Genomic DNA, 21,791 nt, shown 5'->3' on the forward strand with positions numbered 1-21,791 from the left:
TCACCTGAAAAGAAAGCAGTCATATAAATAATGAGATTAATTACAGCTCTGAAACTCTGTTGTGAAACAGCCTATTAAAAAAGTGAGTCAGACTCATGACCTCCCAGTTATGGCCATTTTGTTGTATTGTGGTGTTGTATGTCCACAGGCAACCTGTTAGGAAAACAACCAACAAACCAACATCATTTCTATGTTCTGTTCCTAACAGAAAAAGAATGGATGAGCTTTGACTGATGACAATGTGTTTTGCATGATGGGTGAAATAACATGATGGGAAGTCTGTGGCCTCAACAGATGATCTGTCTTGAGCAAAAGAATCTTGAAAAACTCTGCTGTTTTTTGTTTTTCTGCATCTCGTGGTTCAAGAATGTTACAAAAAGCCACATGGTGGTGCTGTTGAACATAGAACTTCACCAAAAAAGAAATCAGTGCACTTCACTACCACCCAATTTCAATCAAACTTTTGGACATATCCTGCTAACCAGAGAACAAATGGATCAGGCCTCTTAGTAGGTTATCTGAAAACCCTGTTAGGACATTTCAGTTAAGTTTGGTGGATCAGCACCTGATTCATGTTGATCCAGGATTTTTTTTTTCTTCAAATATAAATTTATACCAGCTCAGTGCTTCTGAAAAAGTAAGAGAAGGGTTTTTGAATTTTGTTCATTATGTGTTTTTATTCACATCAGTTCTGTACTAAAGCACATTAAGGCAGAGACTGCAGAGTCTGTCACTGTGGTGTGGTATATGATAATGAACATACTAAGCAAGTAGATCCACACCTCCCCCAACCATTGCCTACCAGCCAGCTTCCCACCCTCCATCCCCCACTCCAGCCATCCCGCCCAGCTCCTCTCTAAAGACAAGTTGGTTCTCAGAGTAACCAAAAGCTGTGTGTGTGTGTACGAACTTGGGGGATGAATGGCTCAGTGTTTTTCACAGGGACATGAATGCAGCATGTTGCTGCTGACAGACAGGCATGCTCATTCACACTCTGCTTTTCCACTTTTCCTACTCACTTCTCTGTCACCCTGCTATGAATACAGGCCTATGCTCTGAAACACATACACACACACACAAATCCACACAAATAGCAACGCTGACCAAAGGGTTCCCCTCGAATTCCTGGATATGATGGTACTATCAACTTCAAAAAATATTTTACCCATGTATCATTTTACCCATGTAACCCTGTTGTATTTATAGCTCAGTTCTGTGTTGTTGGCTTCTATGGCTGCAGTGATTAAACCTCTACTTAATATGTCTACTCTTGATCCAGAGCTTTTAGCCAGCTATAGGCCTACATCCAACCTCCCCTTTATTTCTAAAATCCTTGGAAAAGCTGTTTCAGTGTGTGCCATGTGTGGTTATGTGATAATTAGTTTAGTAATGGTGTGTTTCCTGGTGTGTTTGAAGGTTTTGATCAGGATGTAGAGTCAATCACAGCACAGGAACAGCACTGGTCAAAGTTACCTACGATCTTCTCATGACCTCAGATAAAGGACTGGTCTCTGTACTTGTTAGAAACAGGAACGTGTCATTGGGACCACATAAATGTCCATTTCAAAGGCAGATGATACCCAGCTGTATTTATCTATGGATCCAGATGAAACTCATCAGGTAATCAAACAAGGTATCTTAAAGTACTTACTATAACCTTGGCCTCCAGTTCTGCTGTAATACAATTAAAAATCTTCCTCCTTACATATAAAGCCTTTAATAACAAAGTTCCATTGTATCTTAAAGAACTCATAGTTCCCTGCAATCCCAATAGAACATTTTGTTCTCAAAATGCAGGCTTATTTGTGGTTCCTTGAGTTTCCAAGAGTTGAATGGGAGGCAGAGCCTTTCACCTGTCAGGCTCCTCTCAGTTTGGTGCTTTGCTTTGAAAAACAAAACTGCAAAGCGATGTTTTTGTTTCCCCAAATGAGATGTAGGAGAAAGGTGCACCGACATGGTCAACGAAGGCAAAAATAATCACCCCCATGTCTTGATCATTTTGTGAATTTTACTTTCAAATAATGGACTGAAAGGATTTCATTCAATACTGTTTGTCCAGTCCAGACATGTTAACATTTTTAACATTATTTCATTTGTCCCCTATCTGCAAGTATATATGTACTGTACACATACACATGCTGAAATGTTTTAATACATTTGAAAATATATGGTTACTCCTCTTTACAGCCTCTTTGCTCAGTCAGTAAGATTTTGTGAGTCTGCAGCCTCGTTGTATGAAATCCCAAAGGCAGGGCATCAAAAACTCAGCAGATGTATAGGTGGCGTGTCTCCACTTGGCCAGAAGAGGTCCGCCATTCACCAGCCATTTCTCCAGCAGTGATGCTGGCTTCACGGACTGAGGGAAATATTGGACTTACAGAACACTGCAGCACACATGGACAAAATCACAGTGGCATATAGTGCAGCAGGATTTCTCTAAATGCCCGTGTTTTCCAAACTTAACAGTCTGCGATCCTTTATAATAAAGTAAAGGCTATTAAAGTGAGGTGGGACCTAAAACACAGATGAGTCCAGCTCTCTCTGGATAGTACTCATTTTTTTTTGTCTTCTCTCTTTGTATAGGCAGAGAATAGTCTTAATAGTCCATTTTCAAAACCAGGGTTGCATTCAATGTGCAAGAGGTTTAGTTAAAAAAAATCTTCTAAAGCTGTGCAAAGTTTCACAATGGCTCTTGAGATGTGCTTGCTCTGGTTTGATGGACACATGCTGGTGGTTTAGAAACACTGCAGTTGAACAACACAGTGCGTGGCACATTGGGCTATTAGAGGATTGTTTACGATGCAGGGCAGCATTTATAGATCAGCATACAGAACAACATTTATCAGTCCCAATTGTAAGAGCTGGTAAGTAAATTTTACTTCAGGATGTTGAAGACACTACTATTTCTGTGATTAAAATATGTATATTGCTATGTAAATGTGTTGGGTTTAAAGCTTTCCCTTCCATATGAGCAGGCTACTATTATTTGCCTCCAGCTTTTTTTCCTCACTTGTCTCCTCTGGAGGATATCTCTTTGCCTGTTCAATTAGTTTGACTTTGCTTTTAAACTGGACGCCAACACTTCTACAAATGTCGGGTATACATTTCACTTTCGTGTGGGGTTTTTATAAAATACAAGGAGACCCTGAACGCAGCATAACATACCCCCCTTTGTGAAAGCCTTACGCCTGTGGAGATCTGGGCGCTGAGCGCAGCAGCGAACCATTCCCACCACTACTTACCGGCTACATGTGGGGGAAGAAACCTCCCGAGTGAAACCAAGCAGAGGAAAGAGACCAAACTGAACACTTCAACCTTTTTTTTATTCTATTCTATTTTTTTTACTGCATGGAATAACTGCCCTGCTCTTTGAGCACCAAGCCGTTAGGTGAAACTAGTGAAAGTTTGATGCTTGAGAGGAAATTGGTAACTTCGGACTGACCGACCCTGGGATCTGTAATCTCCTAAACTCGGGGAATAACCTGATCCTCTCGGCCAATTTGTCTGCGGATACAAGCTCCGGTTGAGGACAAATTTGCTCACGGTGAAGAAAGAGGTGAAAAGCTGTTTGCTTCGCTGTAACGAGGAGTAAAAACCCAGCGATCTGAGCAACGTATTGAAGAATTGTTGCACCGGGCAAGGTGAGTGGCTCTGCAGGCTGTGTAGTCCGCCTGTGCTCCGGAGGACCCACTCCTCCTCTGAACCCCAGTTAGAAGCACAGCTGCGTATGATTTTCCACTTGTTTCCCTCGGAATAACTCAGCCTCTGAATGGTGAACAGCACCAAGTCGTAATGTTATTGGAACAACTTTTTTCCACTCATAAACATCCTCGTGCGCGTGTTTTGACGCTCGCTCACTTATGTTTACACTCTGTTTTCATTCAGGCTTCTGCTTTGTTTATTAGAAATAGTTCAACAAGCGCAGGTTAACATTAGCTGCGCCAGCTAACGCCAGTTAGCCCAGTAACGCGCTGTAACTGGTACAGTGTGCTAACTTATCCCGTGCACATCCTTTAGGCGTCGTCGCTCCAAGGCACCGACTGTCCACTCGCCATCATTATGTTCGTACGAGGCGTGACCCTCATTAGTGTCTGTTTACAAAGCGCTAAATCAAAATATACTAACAGCACCAGAGACTGGTGAAGCGTCCGGATTCACGGTGCTGAGAAATCAGCCAGCGTTCATTTACCCCGGGGGTCATTCCTCTGACAGACTGTGCCAGTGTGAGTCGGGGATAATTTATTCTGTTTAGGAAAACAGGTTTCATTTTACATTAAAGTATTCGTCGCTGTAACACCCATCCACAGAAATTCCAGGTCTAAACAATTTAGTTTTAAATCACTGTATGGTCTTCTTTCTGTATCATGTACGAGCCGAATTTACCAGAAACGCCTCCCAGCTCATAGACATGTCTTAAATCTTATTTCCTTAGGTATTTGTGTTTTTTTTTCTACTAAACAAAAACGCAATTAGTCATTTTTTTCATCGTCAATCTGTTCGCGGAACATAACAGTGTATTTCACAGCTCAGTATGACCAAAACTATTCTTAAAAATACCTTCATCACATCTTAAGAAATATTTTTTTCATGTAGCTAGATCCATGCTGAGTTGAGTACTGTATTTCAGTCAAACATTATTTAATAATTTCCCTTAGATAGAATATGATATGATAGAAATGAGAAATGATGATAAAAGCAATGAGAAATCATCAGGAGATTCTTATCTGACATTAACATTAACAGGTGATCTGATCACAGGTGGACAGCTCTAAGTTCATCAGTTCACCCTGACGTTAAAATGTTTCTCCATGTGTCTTGAGTGGCTGCTTGTGATTGGATCTCAGTTCCCCGCTCTATATGCAAATAAGCATGTGCATCATTTGCGTTTGCAAAAACCAAAGATGTTTTTAACTGGTGGGAGGCAGCAAGGCACTAGTAACAGTACAGACTAGGTCTAGTCCTTAGTTTGGGTCTAGGACAACATTCTGTGACACACCCGTTAAAGAAACAGGCCAGTTGTGACCCAGACCACCTCTGAGTGTGGTCTAAGTGATTGGATTTCAAATATGTCCTCAATGCGTCTTAGGTGCATTCACACCTGTACTTAGTGCCGTCCTCTTGTGATCAGATCACCCAAGGTGCATGTTAATGCCAGGTCTGAACAAGGCCACTGATACTCTCTAAGGTCAAAGGTCAAAAGCAGCTCTTCATGCTATTTTCTTAACACAGAAACCAGTTTAATATTTTAAATATATAAACACTTGGTGCCATGGCTGACCGTCCAACAGAGGGACTGTGAGCATGTGGACTTAGTGTTGATGGGTGATGGTCTCCTCTCACAGTGTAGTGCCTTCTTCACCCGTGGCCATCTGCTCCTATTACCTCATAACATAATTGATGCTTAGTATAAGCCAGGAAATGAGATGGAATATCCCCTCCTGATGATGATGATGATGATGATGATGATTATGATTGCTCATTTATTTTATGGTTGTCTGCACTTTTAAATGGAAACTCATTTTCAGGTTTTTCATGTTCAGTTTTTAAACCCCTTCTTAAAGACCAACACATTTTGGTGATGAAGTTATATTAGACAGCAGTACAAAGCCGGTGTAGCTCACTAAAGCAGTAGGTTCTTTGGAGCAGGGTAACGAGGGTAATTTTGTAAAGGGACCAAATCAAATTATCTCTAGATTTCAAGTTGTTTAATAAAGGAGTTAAAATTGTGGTTCATGTTTAAGTGGAGTCTTTGACACTGAAGTGGAGCACATGTTTTCGTTGACCCTGAAGCGAATAGCTGTATTAGCAGAACTAGTAGCCGGCATGTTGTTATACTTGTGCCTGGATAAAGTCCAGACACCAGGACCCAGAGTATCTGGACTTGTAAGTTGACCTTTGCCCCTGTGTATAAATGCCGTCATTATAGTGTGCACATTTGACCTTTAAAAGTTTGACCTGCTGTGACGTGAAATGGAAAAAAAATGGGATTTTTAAAAGGGTGAACAAAATGCAATTCCTTTTTTTTCGTGAAGCACTTTACAGATGTCAACATTTAATAGAGAGGATTTGTCTCAACAGAGGTGCTTAAGAGCTTCTCCAATAAACAAGATTCACCTCACGTCGTCTGTCTTTGTCAAGGTGCTAAAGGTCAAAAGGTCGAGGCTTGGGGGTGGACTGCAGGGAGCCTGCTGCTTTAAGACAAACGTGTCTTTTCAGAGACACAGTGAGAGTGTGAGATAAGGCTACACTGTGATTTGCCTTGCTCAGCATCAGTCTGGTAGTGGACAGATGGGGAGACGTCAAGGTGGTTTGATAAACAGTCACTGACTGGTAATGGCACTACATCATCATCTTGGGCATCGAATAAGTATATGAACATTTCACAGTCAGGACACGACCTGTCCCTGTTAAAGCCATGTCACATGTGACACAGAGACTAGTCAGGGTTATTAGTCAGGTTATTCTCAAACAGAACTAGCTTGTTAGACGTGTTTGTATGTGTTTATAGTTGTTGTGGAAGGTGAGGTGAAAAGCTGGCTGGCATAGAGAGAGGGAAGACGTGATGTAGTTTAAGTATGAGGGTAACTGGGCACATTTCCAGTTCCTGCAGACATTCAAACCCTGCCACCCTGTCTCAGCTCTGCACATGTGGTCAGTAACATCATGAAATGGATGTGAATGTCATATTAATTCCAGTTTTCGGAAAGTTACAGACATTGTTGACGAGCGTGTTTCCAGTACGCAGCAGTTGGCCAGGTGTGTGGAGGTGTTAGGGCATGGAAAGTCTCTGTGGGCACCACCAATTCACAACACCATGACACCATGAGTCCTGAGGTCCTGTGCCACCCAGCTGTCTGCTATCCTGCAACATGTCTTAGACCTAAGTCTGTGGCTGAGGGATACCAGTGCCATGGAAGACTTTCTGCATGGTACCAGTACCCAAGAACACAGGAGCTGCACAGGGGAATGTCCCGTCTATGTTTCTGTTCACTCTGTACATCTCAGAGGATGGAGTTGTGGAGCGCTACAGGTACTTTGGTGTCCACTTGAACAGCAGCCTGGATTGGCTCTGATGCTGTTTCAAGAAGGGGGTGAGCAGACTCTACTTTCTGAGGAAGCTCAGATCTTTCACTGTCTGCAGTGAGATGCTGGAGGTCTGTTCCAGCGAGTCCCATCTTCTGTGCTGTGGTCTGCTGGGAGAGCAGCATTTGTACCAGAGGCGCCAGCAGGACCAACAAACTCATCCACAAATCATTCCCACCGCTCACCACGTCACACTGTACAACAGCTCACATCTGTCTGACAGGTGAACACACAGCTGCACTACAATCTGTGCTGGTAGATCGTGCTTTTACTGCACTTATTGGACGGTTCATTCAAGTATTTAGATCCCTTCACTTCATTCACATTTAGTTATGTTGCAGCCTCTTGCTAAAATCATTTAAATGTGTTTTTCCCCTCATCAGTTTACACTCAGCAGCCCATTATGACAAAGCTAAAACAGAATTTTGAAATATCACACTGCCATAAATATTCACACTCTTTAGTTTTCGTGGGTGTGACATGACAAACTTTACACACCTGCTTATGTCAGTTTATGTGACTTTAGAATGGGACTGTGGAACAATTGAAGGGGTCTAATATTTTCTAAATGCACTGTGCAGGGCTATAGCCTTTATCCCATTAGTATCTGGGAAAAATCAAAGGATTCAGTTGTTTTTTTTTTCAATGGATTATTATGGACCAGAAACAAACAGGTGAAGTCAGCTGACAGGAAGTCAACGTGTTGGACATTGTCTGCAGCCAGTCTTTTATCTTGCCTGTTGAAGAGGACGATTATCCCAAAAGGGGATCAAAGTACAAGTTATTTGGAAGAGCAGCCGAGGCTCGACATGTGAATGCTGGGCTTGCCCGGCAGGGGTCTAGGTCTGTTCCACTCCCATGGCCAGATTAAATACTCAATTTAATTATGTCACTGAGCATTAAGTCAGTAACCTTATCAAAGTGGTCTGGCTGTTTAATGGGGCCTTGTGAGCCGGCAGATGCACCAAGATTAGGGACAATATGCTGGTGGTGTAGACCCTGAGTGGAGGGATAATAGATGGGCACGGAATCTGATACCCCTCCTGCTACATACCACCACCACACTTAAGGACACCTCCAGATAGCAGACATTAAATATAGCCTCATCTGAGGGCACTACAGTGGAAATCTGAGAGGGGCTGGACACTGACAGACAGTGTAGTGGGCGAATTACTTGAAAATGTTGTAACGCATCAAAGTGGTTAAAGTCTGACTCTTTTCATGCTCTTTTTTTCCCCATGACATGCTCTGTGAAATATTCATGCACTGATTTTGCACATTTTTACATACAAGGATTTTCTTCGATAACAAGAACAGCGATAAGACTCCTCTGGATTCCCTGAGGATTTCATTAGACAGAGTAGCCTGTTCATTATTCAGATATGTAAATGGGGACCCAGATACACGCAGTGCTGTAGAATGTAAAATAGATTGTGTTGAAGTCCCTTTGAAGCTGCAAGTGAAGTACTCTGTAAGAGTGTGAATTATTAACTGATCATGGTACGCTGCTGCACGCTTCCACCACATGCCGCTCATGCCGTGTATGTGTGCTCAATACTTAATCCCTCATGAATGAAGCTGGTGTGTTTGACTAAGGTCAGCATTGAAACGGGAGCACAGTAAGGATGGGAATTGATACGATTTTATTGATATCAGTGCCCTTATCGGTTCTGCTCATCAGTCTGATTCTTTGTCAGTTCACTTAACAATCCCTGATCAATTTTCCGTTTATTATCTCAGAGTCTGAACACAGGCTGTAGCCTGGGAGTTAGCTGTAGCAACAGTCTGTCATCGTCTAAAGCAGATGAAATGAGAGAATCTTTGTACAGCATTTGTTTTAATTTAGGTTTTCTTAGTCAAAGTAAAAAATTAGCTTAGCATGCCTGCACAGTTCTGTTGTAACATACAGAATATTTATCCTCTGTGATGGACGTGCTGCTCGGTTGGGAAACAGTGGCTTTCATGTGTAAATTGTCAACTACATGTCATTCCTGGAATTTAAGCCCATGCTGCAGAGTAAGATGTTTCAGCATCTTGCTGCTGTTTCCACTCCTACTACTTGAAATGTCCATTGTACAGATATAACAGTGTTTCCCGCAGGCTGAGAATTTACCTGTGGTGGTACGATGTGTGACCCATGTGTGTGTGCAGAGACTCATTCAGTTCAGAGGCGGAGGGTGTAACCTTGGTCATTTTCTGTAGTTACAATTTACAGGTGTCCCCTAAACGCCTCACCTGCGGACTATCGGTAGATGTTAGCTTAGGTGGCTGCTCACAGAGAAGCCTTTTGTCCCCACTTAGTTACTGCAAGTGTGTGTCACATGGGTTTGACCTTATTGTTTTGCAGTGTGTAACTGTCAGAAGAACCAGATGCTGGCATCCAGAAAAGGAAGTGATAAGCTAGGAGGCAACTGGTTCTGATGGTTCAGCCAGTTAGGAACCAGTTCTCAAGTGGAACTGGTTCTCAGACGTCATCCCTCGAGTACATGTGATGTGATGGTTTACCTAAGCACACCCATGGACTGATTGAGAACTACTAAAGATCTCTTCTGCTCACTAGTATTATTGACATACATGATGCTGGCAGGGATTTGTTTGTCAAACATATAACTGAATATGAATGGAGCTGCTTTGAGTGTCTAAGAAATTTGGAGCACTTCCAAAGACCGGCTGAGCTTTGAACCTTCTTGGTTGAAACATCCGTACAAAAGATGAGCAGCTGTGTTGTGAAAGTTACACTCCTGAGTGCACAAAACCCAAGGAGAGAGCTTAACTTTAGCTCGCATGGAGCATTTCTGGTTTTAAAAAAACATCACTGAGCTAAAAATCCTGTTATGCATGCTACTAACAGTGATCTGAAGTTAGAGATTACACTTTGTAGAAACCTCATACAACATTCAGCATGTGATTCAGCAGTTTAAGTCAGCTCACTTTCATATTCTGGGCCACTTTCCCCTGAATTCAGCAGCTGTGGTACACTGTTTTGTTCCCAGTTCCTTTAACAAAACATACCCAAATTGCCAGAGCTCTGATTTATGCCTACAACTCGCTTGTTCGTCATAGCAACAACAACATATTTGCCCAAATTATACTTCTTAATCCGTGTGGCCTTAGCAGCCTGCGTGATATAAATGTCCGTGTCCGTGGACGCTGTCCGTGAGCAGCCCAGAATTTATGACTGAGCGTGTAGCGCTGCCAAACATGTTGCCACGTCCGTGACTGCAGACACCCAGTGTAGTATAAACAGAACCCCGTCCATGTCCTTGTGTGCCTCTTGAGTTGGTTTGGACTATATCTGGCCCTTGAGGCAAATGGTTATCGTTGTATTTAGAGGCAGAGCCATCCATCATAATAATCAGGACAAAAAAAAACACGATTTCTTAGAAGCAAAGTTGAGATAAACAGGAAACTCTGTTTTTATAGGAAAACCTTTTAAACAGGAATATATAGTTGGGGAAAAAAAACTTGTAGAACCAGCAGCTCCTTCTACTCTAATCCACCAGCAGGTGTTTACCATGATCTAGTGTGTATTTTGTGCCTCACTTTCTGCATATATGCTGTTTTTCCTCCCTCAGATCCCTCTCCACCCTCCATTTTATTCACTCGCCGTTGCAAAGCTGAAGCAATTTCATCCTTTTCCTGCCTTTCCGCAAATCATCGCTTCTAATTCAACACTTTCTGCTGCTCAAAGTTTTTCAGTTTTCCCTGCAGAGGTCCCCTGCACCCATATCATTTCCTATCTTTCTGTGGAGCTGAAACAGCCATTTGTCGAAGGCCCTCGGAGTAAGAGGCCCGCCCAGTGAGATAGGGTGACATGGATGAGAAGGGCTTTGTCACTGCACTCGCAATGAGAAGACGAGACCTCCACCTGGGGTGGTTGAGGGTGGAGGGAGTACTGAACTCACGCAGACATGTGAACACCATTGTTCTTCTGTCCTTACAGGCGGGGGCCATTTTTCACAGATTTTTTTTTTGACAGTCTGCTGGCCCACATTATTATACATGAAACTGACAATCAGATCTATTTACTTATTAATCAAAGGTGCTGGAATAACTTTCTGGATTGTTCCAGCCCCCTTTAACCCCTCCTTTAATTGAAGACATGAATTCCTCGACACTCAACCTGAACTTGAATTATCTCGACTCTGCACAGATGAATCTAACTGTGATCCTGATGAACCCTGATAATAAACCCCCATCAGTGCAGACTCAAGATTCCACAATGACCAGAGAAAGATTTCTTCCAAATACATCAGTGTTTAGTCTTGTTTCAACAGTCATACAGAATCCTGTGGTCCAATACTGCAGTAAATACGATGTTAATAATAAGAACACATCAGATGAGGGAGTAAGTAGAGAGAATTTGGTTCTAACTGTTAGCAGATTTTGAAACTTGGGTCTATAAGCAGTTAAGTTGTCATCTAGGTTCAATACTCAACCCTAACAGTCCTCAGCTGTTAGGGTTGATGAGAACAACAGGTCCAGACTTGTTTGTCATCTGCCGAGTATCATTCCTAGTATCCCAGAACTTAGTTTTCAGTCCTCGTCCTCAGAGCCCTGCTTCAGATTTCACCTTAAATCCTAACTTTAAACTTTACACACTGTTACTGCTACACCAGGAACTGTCTGCGCTGACCAGCAGCCAGGACTGTAATCGGGGGTTTGGATATGCAGACACATTCCACACATACACTCTAGAAAACATGATGGCGACCTCCTGATCAGCACAAAGATGAGTTCCTTTGTTTGTTGTATTTGGCTTGGACAACAAGAACAAGCAAAAAAAATGGATGAAAACATAATACACTACATAAAACAAGTGTTTTTTTCTAGCGTCTGTCCAGTTGGTGTGTTTGTCATGAGGACAGTCTAAAGTCAAAATATGTAGACTTTTTTCAGGCATGGACATATGCTGACGACACGTGGATCTTTGTGGGTCACGTGGTGCACCAACCATGACTTGACCTCAGGCAGTTATGACACAACAGTGACAGAAGTGACTGATATTTATTTGCTTTCACGTTTACAGTGCAGTTTACAGTTGTTTAGACATAATGGATCAGTTTTCCAAAAGCTAAAGCGTGTGCAGTTCATCCAGAGTGGATAAGAAATGTGTGTGTGAGTATGCATGCGAGTGGTGTGTTTATGGACTTCTAAAGCTGTGGGAACTAGCTGGAGTTTTAGACCTTGGGAGTGAGGATGTTTCTGTGGGGTGGGGCTGTAATGCTGGCAGCTTTTCACACGCAGCCATTTTCCAGTGTGGTGCTGTGCCATGCTGTCCAACAGTCCGTTTCCACCATAGGAACTTAACAACACCCGACATAACATGTAGCCATTGTCACAGCTTCTGCCCCCCCCCCCCCCCCCACACTGCTTTCCACCCGATAACCCGAGTTCAAGGTGTTGGTTGTGTTGTCAACCATGACTGGTCTAGCTAATACATAGTGATACATCCAGGATGACCACAGCAAACACAACAGAGACCATCAATTGTACTAATGCATCTGTTTCAACCAGGAGATCCAATACTTTACAAAAGAGATGCCTAGGTCTTCATTACTGTTTTGGAAGAGAAAACCACTCATGAGAAGCTGAAAGTTAAAAAATTCACAAGGTGAAACAAGTTTATAGAGAGAGGATCACAGTGGAGCGAACTGAAATACTACAAAGTAGTTCAAGGTGAAAAAAGGTGTTTTGCACCAACCTGCATGTGCTGGACCAGGCTGGTGCAGTTGCATGCAGACTTTTTAGATGTGTTCGGTCTTTGCAGCTTTGAAAGGGGTTGTCTGTAGGTCTTATCTACCCCCAAATCCCCCCACCCACCCAACCGCCCGCTTGTCTCTGTAGAGAAGAGAAGAGGGAAAGTTGCCCAGCCTCCTTTGTTCCTTTTGTTGTAGAGGAGGCTGAAAAGACCAGCCAACCAGAGAGGGGGGACTGTGAGGAAAAAAGTGGAGGTTAGAGACGTGAAGGCGTACCTCGAGGAGAGAAGGGGGGAGGGGAGAGAGGGAGAGAGGGAGAGGAGGATGTGAGAGCATCTCCTCCCCTGTCTGTCAGTTGGAAAACAGCTGGTGTTGACTGCAGACTCCTCTTCTGTCTCCTCAGAGGAAGGACAGGTGAGGTGGGTTTGGCTGAGGAGGGAGTGTCCACCATCTGGAAGATAACCTTGAGCATCCAGGCTTTAGCATCCACACGTCTCCTTTTGAAAATAAACTTTGTGAACTTACCCTGAAAGTCAAGCAGTTGTGGAAACGTTCATTTGGCAAAATTTTTAGTCAGATGTAAGGGGACTGGTCACCGGTGCTAAACCTCTCGTTCCTGCTGAGTTGCTGGTTGCCATGCATGGCTGCAGTCACACAGGTGGTCATTCATTCTGGCTCATCATATGAGATGAATGGATCTGCAAGAGCACTTGAAATTGAATATCATCTACGTGACGTCAGGCTGCTGGCTTTGGCTTTTGACTCGAGAGGCAACAATACAAGAAGCATCTGTCGCGGTGACGCTAACTTCACGCGAGTGTGTGTGTGTGTGTGTGTGTGTGTGTGGCTTTTCGTGGCATGCAGACAGGCGTGAAAAGCAGCCTTCTGAAATACCGACAGTGCACTGTTGCTAAGTGGCAACAATGAAAGCTCTTGGAGAACAGTAAGTTCTCAGTTTCCCCAGAAACGCCCTTTTCTCAGGACAGCTCCCCCTAAATCGACTCACCCCCCTCCCCTTATCTCCCCTTAAAAACCCTGGGGCGCGGGACCCTCTGTCCTGGGAAAAAGGAAGGGGGGGGGGGGGGGGGGTGCGGGGTTGCTATGGAAGACCAAAGGCGAGTGTTGGACAGGCATGTTAAAAGTTCAGGACCTTGTCCAGCTGCTGGTGGACTCCACAAAACCAGAACAATGTTCCCTGGAAACTGCTGCCTTACCTAGCTGTAGGTATGTAAGCTGAAGATCACTGTTCCTACCTGAAAAGAAACTGTGCCCTTTGAAATGATGCAGCCGGCTTTAAAGTGCTCTCATAAGCTATGGTCATAAATTCTTCCCAGCCCATAGTGGATCATGTGACCGTTTATCACATGTGTTGAGACAGTGTGTAAAGGCACTCACGCCAGGGAAGGATGCCACCTTGGTGATGTCAGAGGAGAGCACGCCCACTCTGTCCATCATCGCAGGACTTTGTGCCAAGCTTATTACGGGGACAGAAGAAAACCTGGAGGACACACAGACAGTGAAGGACATCAAGGCACAATGTTTGAGTCACCCGTAAAGAGACCAAGAAGCTCATGTGCATTAGCTGACTTACTTGGAGCTAAAGACAATGCTGCAGCTCAGATCAGGAGGTTTAGAGAAGACCCTCCTTTGCTGCTCCCGGAAAATCCTCTCAGTTGGAGGAAGGGGACATGAACATGAGTGCCCTCAGCTCTCCACGGTAGCAAAGTGTTTCCTGTGCATTCCTGGCACAAGTGTCTCTGCAGAGAGAGTTTTGTCCACTGCAGGAGACATTGTTACTACACAGAGAAGTGTCCCGAGGGCTGGGTATGTTGGCCAACTCGTCTTCCTCCACAGAAACCGTGACATTAAAAACTAAGCACTGACACACAAACACAACTGAAACAACAAAGGATCCGGGAATGATTTCTATCAGAATTTGTTTTGTTTACATTTGTTTCACATTTTCTTGAGGAATCCTGCAGCTGCAGCTCTGTGATGTTGAATGTTACAGGGACTGTGATAAATTATGACTGCTTTCCTAAAATGAAATTTTAAAAATCACCTTGCTTACAATCTTGCAACATGTTGAATCGTAACCCCCCTCTATCATAATACATATCACCGGTTTCTTGCCAATACACAGCCCTACTTTGTATTAGTATGTAGTATTTTGTCAACTAAAGACCATGAGATGCTGTTGAAAGCTGTGTAAAAAAACTACTAAGTGGACCTAAAAGAATTCAGTTTGAAGTGGTATGAAATGGAGAAAAGCAGCTCCACACCCAGGAACTCAAAACCAGTGGATGTTTGGTATTTTTAACTTGATGAATAACTGACAGAATTATCACAGTTGCCATCATCACCTTTTGTGATTGTTGCTGTAGGAGCTGCTGGTAACCTAATGTTATCCTGTTAAAGTGTCACTGGCTTGTCATTTACAAACATTAGACATGTTTCTTCAGCAGATCCGTATTTTTACAAGCCGCCCGTAATGTGTCTTCCTACCATGACACTTCCTGTTGGTCCGCGCTCCCACAGGGGTCAGGGGTCACAGGGCTCTGTTATCCTTGCATTGACACGATACTCCCTCAGCAGGGCTTTTTTTTTTTTCACCTCCCCGCTGCAGCTTCCAACAGCACAGAGGTACTCAGACTCATGTTGAAATGTTTGTGTGAATCTGTGACTGTGTCTTTGTGTTTGTGTATAAGTGCGTGAATGTGAATGCCCAGCAAACCCACAACATTTGCTGCTCGCTGTGGTAAGCCGAGCTGCAGTACGCTGTGTCGCAGTATCCAGCCTGCACTCCTGCCCTTGGATTTGCAGGGCTTTGATTTAGGCATTTGCTAAGCCGATCTGAAATTTTGGTTCCATTCCTCATTTACCGTACTGTAATCCTGGTGAATAAAACCGTAACCACGCTGTGCCGCACATCCACACTTCAGACTGTGCTGTGTGTCTGCATACAGCACACAGAGAGCGCTGGGCCTGTGTCGGCATAAAAAATATAATGTAATCGCTCTGTGTACAACATAGTAGACTTCTGTGTACCAGTGAGCCTGAAGGAAGCTTTCATACATAACACTCTCTTCATTGTTGTTAATGGAGAGCTTAAAGTTTTTTTTTTTTCTTAGTTACCAGGAATAATCTTTTCCACCCGCTCCACCTCAGAAGCTTTAATCTGGCTGCAAATGAACCAGGCCTCTGTTTCTACGGTGGTGGAGCACCCACAGGGGGGTTTTTGTGAGTGTGCTGGTGTGTTGTTCGCCCCACCTTCGAAGGTCATGTAACTCCAACAGCAGTTCATTATTGACATTTGCAGTTGTTCCATGAGAGTAAATATGCAGAAATGTGTTCTGTAAACGTGCACGGCTGTAAAACATCTTGCTGCTTCACTTTTTTCAGTTCTTTAAACCAAGTCATCATAGCAGACTACACCACACTGATAAAACTACAGTTGGATCACACAAAGAACAGTTGTTGTCTCAGCTGCATGGTCTGCCTCATTTACAACGCTGTCCTTCACTTCCTCCTTGTGTGTTTCTCTGTGGGAGCCGTTGTCTTTGTATTTTCATTCATACTTTCTCCTGTTGAAATAGTCTCATTAATGTATCTGTTTAGCTCTGCTGCTGTTTGCTGCTGCTGTGCTTCCGTTTCTCCACAGAGATGTTTCATCTAAGGTCGTTTCAGCAGGATGTGAACATATGGAGCTTAGACTTGGAAAGTTGAAATCCCTTTTGGTTTTAGTGTAATAAAGTGTTTCAGTGTGGATTGTGACCTTGTACAAAACAATCTGATCTCACCAGTGTGGACAGATCCTGTTTTGTCATGCAAATGTTCAGATTCATTAGCTTTAGTCTAAATACTGGCTCAATCAACTATGCATTCCAGTCAGCCCCCAGGCAGCTCCTCATACTGTAAACAGTTTGTTAAATCAGAAATTCTCCACTGACTTGCTAACAAATAAACTCTGTAAAAAAAAATATATATAAATTTGTCAAACAAGTAATTCTGTAGAGATGGCTGTTAAACATCGGTTTTCATTTTTAAAGTTAGCCTGTTACAATTGCATTAAGTTTTCCTTTGATATTAGTGGACTGATGTCAGCCATTAACATGCAGGGATCATGTGGATCAAACCGGTCCCCCCGGAGCTGGTAGAGATGCACACTGGACTGTTAAGGTCACATTGGATTGATTAGCTATAAAAATAAGTAGGATAATAATTGTTGTGTTATTAGTGTTGTAGTGTGAGTGAGCAGTCATCATTGTGACTTCTTATAGCAAAGATTTTAAGGATTCACTGACTGAAGAAATAAAAAATAAAGAATGAAAATGCTCTGTCAGAGTAGTAACTATGATAATGCGGGTTTGGTGTTTATCTGCATTTCCTGTGGTTATTGTAGACATTTGAAAATAATGTAGCGTTTAGTGGCACATAAATCAGCAGAGGTCATAAAACATTGTCTACAGGCAAACTCCAGCAGTGGAAACCTAACCCCATGATGCTGCAATTAAATTAAAAATATTATGATTATGTTATTGGCTGAAATAAACAGTAATAAACAGTTTTTCAGCCCAAAAAATGTTTTCGGCCAGGCTTCTCCTCATTTGGATTGTCTTTGTGCAGACAGAGAGCAAGGCTGTAAAGTGCTGATGGTTTACCTCATGTGTTGCTCAGCAGGACCGATGATCAGCGAAGGGACCTGTAAAAGTTTTATAGCTCAGACTGCCCTCTTCTTTTGACAGAAACACATTAGACATTGTTTCCACTGGAGTAGTTCAGACTGATTGTTAATTATCTTGTGCCTTAACCTTCACTTTTTTGAGAATGGGGTTATGTTACAGTCATCGGCACATTGTCTGCTATTGTTATCTTGGTTTTACAAAGGTTTTTTTAGTTTTAGCTCAGAGGTTGGACAGAGCTGGTTATGTAGGTTTGCTGTGGGGCAATATTTTCAATTTCTTTTCAGTTTGGTGCAGGGGCCTTTAAAACATTTCCAACAGTGTCTTGAATGCAGATATTTCAAATTCGGGCCCTAAAAGTAATGATTAACTTTGTCATTACAGAAAAATGTTTCCACTAAGAACTTGTGTTAAAGGGTAAAGGTGTCATGGTTGCTGTAACACTTATGTGACAAACCTAACAGGCTGTTCAACCATTCTCTCACAAGTTACAGCTTCTCTGAAGCCGCTGTAATAAACCCCCAGATTCCTTCTTTTGCCACCTGTTACCATGAGCTCTCCTCTCCTGATTTATGCAAACTTTTATTTATTTTATTTTTTTAGCCCATGATGTAACCCGTCCTGGTGGTGAGCATGCGGCTGCACAGAAAGTTCTAAAACTAGTTTTTACCCAAGCCCTCTGTTCATGCTGAGAGATCATGGCAGAGCCTTTGGGACTGGAATGCAGCTGAAATGTTTTGAAATCACTGCCCACATGTTATCTCATATTTCATATTACCTCTTGATGGGTGATGAAATGAGACAGTGGGAAACCAGTGTGACTGGTTGAGGTGAAGCCATGTAGAAAATTCTCCATCCTCATCAGACTAATGTCTTGGTTTATTGCTTCCCAAATATGTAATGAATTGATGTGACGGCTCAGCCGTGTATTGATACCAATCAGCACTATAAATGTAACTTTTGTAATATGACACTCGTGTTGAATGACCCGTACTTCAGACTGGGATGTTTGGGATAAAAATGTTCCCTCCAATCCAGACCCCCGTTGGCTGCTCAGTCTGTAGTCTATACCATAGTGAGGGCACTATCAGACCATACTGACCCTGATCTCTCCCCAGGCCCTTATCGATTACACATGTTCATTCTGCTGCCTATTGATCATAGACAACAAGCTGATTTGTATAAAAAGCCCATGACCCAAATCAATGTCCTGCATAGTAGGAGACAATCAAAAGGCAGCAGCTTGGTGTGGTACTCTGGAGTCTGTGATCTGATTTGGGAATGTTTGCTTTTCAAAAGTTTTAATGGAATTTGATGGAAAATTCACACTGTTTAAGAAGTAGGTTTGTTGAGCTGCATTACATAAACCAAAACCATATCCACAGCTAGAGTGTTGTAAATTACAGATATGGAGGTATAATCTTACCACAAGTCTCTCTGTGTTCTCTCTCTGTGTTTTTGCATCAAGTGGAACATTCTGAAATATTCTTTTTCCTTTTTTATTAAATGTTGCATTGTGTTGAAATTAGCAATCACAACCCCTGAAGGGCTGGAGTTGTTTTTTCCACACAAAGACACAACAATCTGTTTTCTCATTCTGTTTTTCTTATTCTCAACAAAACTCATGAAAAGACCAAAACTAAAATATATATTAGTCCATGTCTAATACTAATGACTACCGGTTCATTCTTTAACTTGGAAATAACAGTTGACAAGAAAGCCTCATCTCAAGGTTCATGCAGTAACTCTTCTGGAGCTTTCAATCATATCTCATGATCTTCAGTCACAAACTTAAATAGGGGTAGCTCTGCTGGTTTGGCGTTGGTGGCTGTGTTGCCGCAGCTGCCACTGCTCAGTGAGTGTCGAGGAAGCACAGCATGTACAGCGTGTGATGTGATCTTCTCCTTCTCCCCATAATTTGAAACAAATTAAAATGAAACAACCGTGCCTGGGAGTGAATTAGGTGTCGGCCTCACTCCGTGATAAAGATGGAAGTCATCTGCGAGCAGATTTACACAACAGGAACTGTTATTTTAGCCTCAGTGTCAGCTTCAAGAAAAATGGAAAATCTGAGACAGTAAAACCTTATTTTACAAATGAGCTGTGTTTTATGTTAGAGGAGTCTTGTTTTGGTCAGTGGAACCGATTTGTCCTGATTTTGTGGAAGGGGTCGGGCTTGCTGAACAGCTGTACTAAATACTGAAGGCTTCATGGCTTTGGCACAGTGGCACTGGGAAATCTCTTAATTGATTGCCCCTGGGCATTTGCTGCTGCTGCTGCATATGCAATTCATTATTGAGCGTCATCTGAAAGCAAAAGAGCAAGTTCACACTTAATCCTTGGTCTACTTTGCATGGCATTCAAGAGGGATTTGTGCAGCAGAGCTTGTGTGGTGCTGCAGGTGAAGGTTTGTCTGGACTGTGGCTCCGTGAGCTCTGCAGATGTGTGAAAGTGCCTGACAGGCGTGGCTGCGACACACCAGGCTACTGAGCCTGGACAGAGGCAGAGGTCAGAGCCAGAGGGAGTGTGACCCTTTCCACCGATGCCTCCTTCCAACAGGAGATAGCCGTCATTTGAATTATTCATATGAGGCTGGGGTTGCAGGTTCAGAGACTCCAGCCTGTCGTTAGAGTTCTGCTAAAACATATAATTACACAAAATTGAATCACACAAAGCAAATCCAGTTAAGCTTTTCACACAGTTTCTGTCAGTGAACATGTTCTCATTTTCTGTCTCTCTTGAAGTCTCTCGCTGTCTCTTAGAAATGGTTTGGAAATTCGGTCAAATGACATTGAAACCTTTTTAACATTAAAATAAGTCCCAGTGAGAACAGTAACACCTCCTCACCAAAGCCAGGTCCTGTTTCCTCACTGTGTCTGTTTGAAAAGTCTCTCTGTGTTAAACAGGTTATAGAACCCCTTGATTTTAGATCTTATATTGGGCCACATTAGGAGTTCTATGGATGGCACTGTTACCCAATGAGAAAACTAACACAACTGGGTTCTTCCCCTTTAGAATCGTGATAGACTGGCACAAGCACAATAGGGTTCTACCTATTTGGACTATTTAGACACTTTTAAATGCAAAATTTAGCTTGTTTCCATGGCCTGTTTTGACAGACATGAAGGACTCAAAGAGATAAACCCCTGAGTTGGGACACCGAAGGGCACGGTGTTCTACACTTGCAAAATATCGTGTGATTGAGGGATTAAATTCAGAATTAGTTTATGTTAGAGGGAATGTTTGTATAGATAAGTATAGATGATGAACACGTTAGGCTTTATTCCTCAAGGAATATGTTTCACGTGGTAAAAAACTCACCACTAGAGTGAATTTATGAAGCAGTGAGGATGAAGGGGGGATTGAATTGAGACATTAAAAGGCATCAATAATTAAAATAGTCAGGTGAAGCATAGCTAGTGACCCCCTGAGTGTTTCCCCCACTGACTTAAAAAAAAAAAAAAATCAGTCATGGCGGATACCAGTCGGGGGAATTGGCCCACATGCCATGTGTGCCATGTGTTGTCAGATTCCGATGATGAGTTTACCCTGTCTTGTATGCCATGAGAAAACATGGGACGATGATGAATGAACTGGCCATAGAGGCAGCATCCTGCTGTCGTGTTCTGTGTGAGAACACAATCAGACCGAGCCGTCGCTGAAAAGCTTCATCCTCAGAGAGGCTCAGAGAGAGAGAGATGCCCAGTCTCTCATTACTTTGCTATAATTTTAGATTAATCCTTGTGTTTACTCTGCAGCAGGGTACTTTCAAGGAAGATTTCTGCTTTTTGGGTTCAGCGACTCATTTACCCCTAGCTCCCAGGATTCAACCACCACATTATTTCACTTTCAGTTTGACACCACAGCTGCTTTCTCTGCCTGGTTTCTCGTAGGATTTACTGGTAAAACGTCTGTTTGGAGTTGGAATGACCAGATGTGGGTTAAGGAATGAAGCAGGTTTGCATCAGCCCTGTACCAGCGAGCCTGAGAGGGCAGGGCAGGAGTTGTATTTAGACCCTGTATATATTTTCCGAGGGACAGAGCGGGAAAAGAGCAGAAATTTCTGGTATTTAATTACAGAGCGACCATGGCCAAAGGCACACTGTCGATGGTAGTTTTAAGACCGACAGCTTAACAACCTCAGGAATGGTGGCACTGTTGGTTTGGGTGATGCTGTGTCATTTCCTCCTGCGAAGAGCCAAGTTTTTTTGATGTGTTCGGGACCAGCTCCACTGAACGGACAAAACTAAGAAGCCAGTGAAGAAAAAAAAAAAAAAACATTATGGTGCTATCATGTTTTCCAAAGTTCACCACCATTGCCAAGTGG

At 42.9% G+C, this 21,791-nt stretch overlaps 1 protein-coding gene across 1 annotated transcript in view; it reads left to right on the forward strand.

Annotated features, from left to right (window-relative positions):
- The first annotated feature begins 3,244 nt into the window (after positions 1–3,244).
- The window catches only part of plxnb1b (plexin b1b), an 83,265-nt gene continuing 64,718 nt past the window's right edge, over positions 3,245–21,791 (forward strand). The window contains exon 1 of the mRNA XM_041033839.1: positions 3,245–3,641. The gene's annotated coding sequence lies outside the window, so the exon portion shown is untranslated. The remainder of the gene's footprint in view (positions 3,642–21,791) is intronic.

Source organism: Toxotes jaculatrix, chromosome 3 (genome assembly GCF_017976425.1).
Source record: "Toxotes jaculatrix isolate fToxJac2 chromosome 3, fToxJac2.pri, whole genome shotgun sequence".
In the NCBI taxonomy this organism is placed as follows: domain Eukaryota; kingdom Metazoa; phylum Chordata; class Actinopteri; family Toxotidae; genus Toxotes; species Toxotes jaculatrix.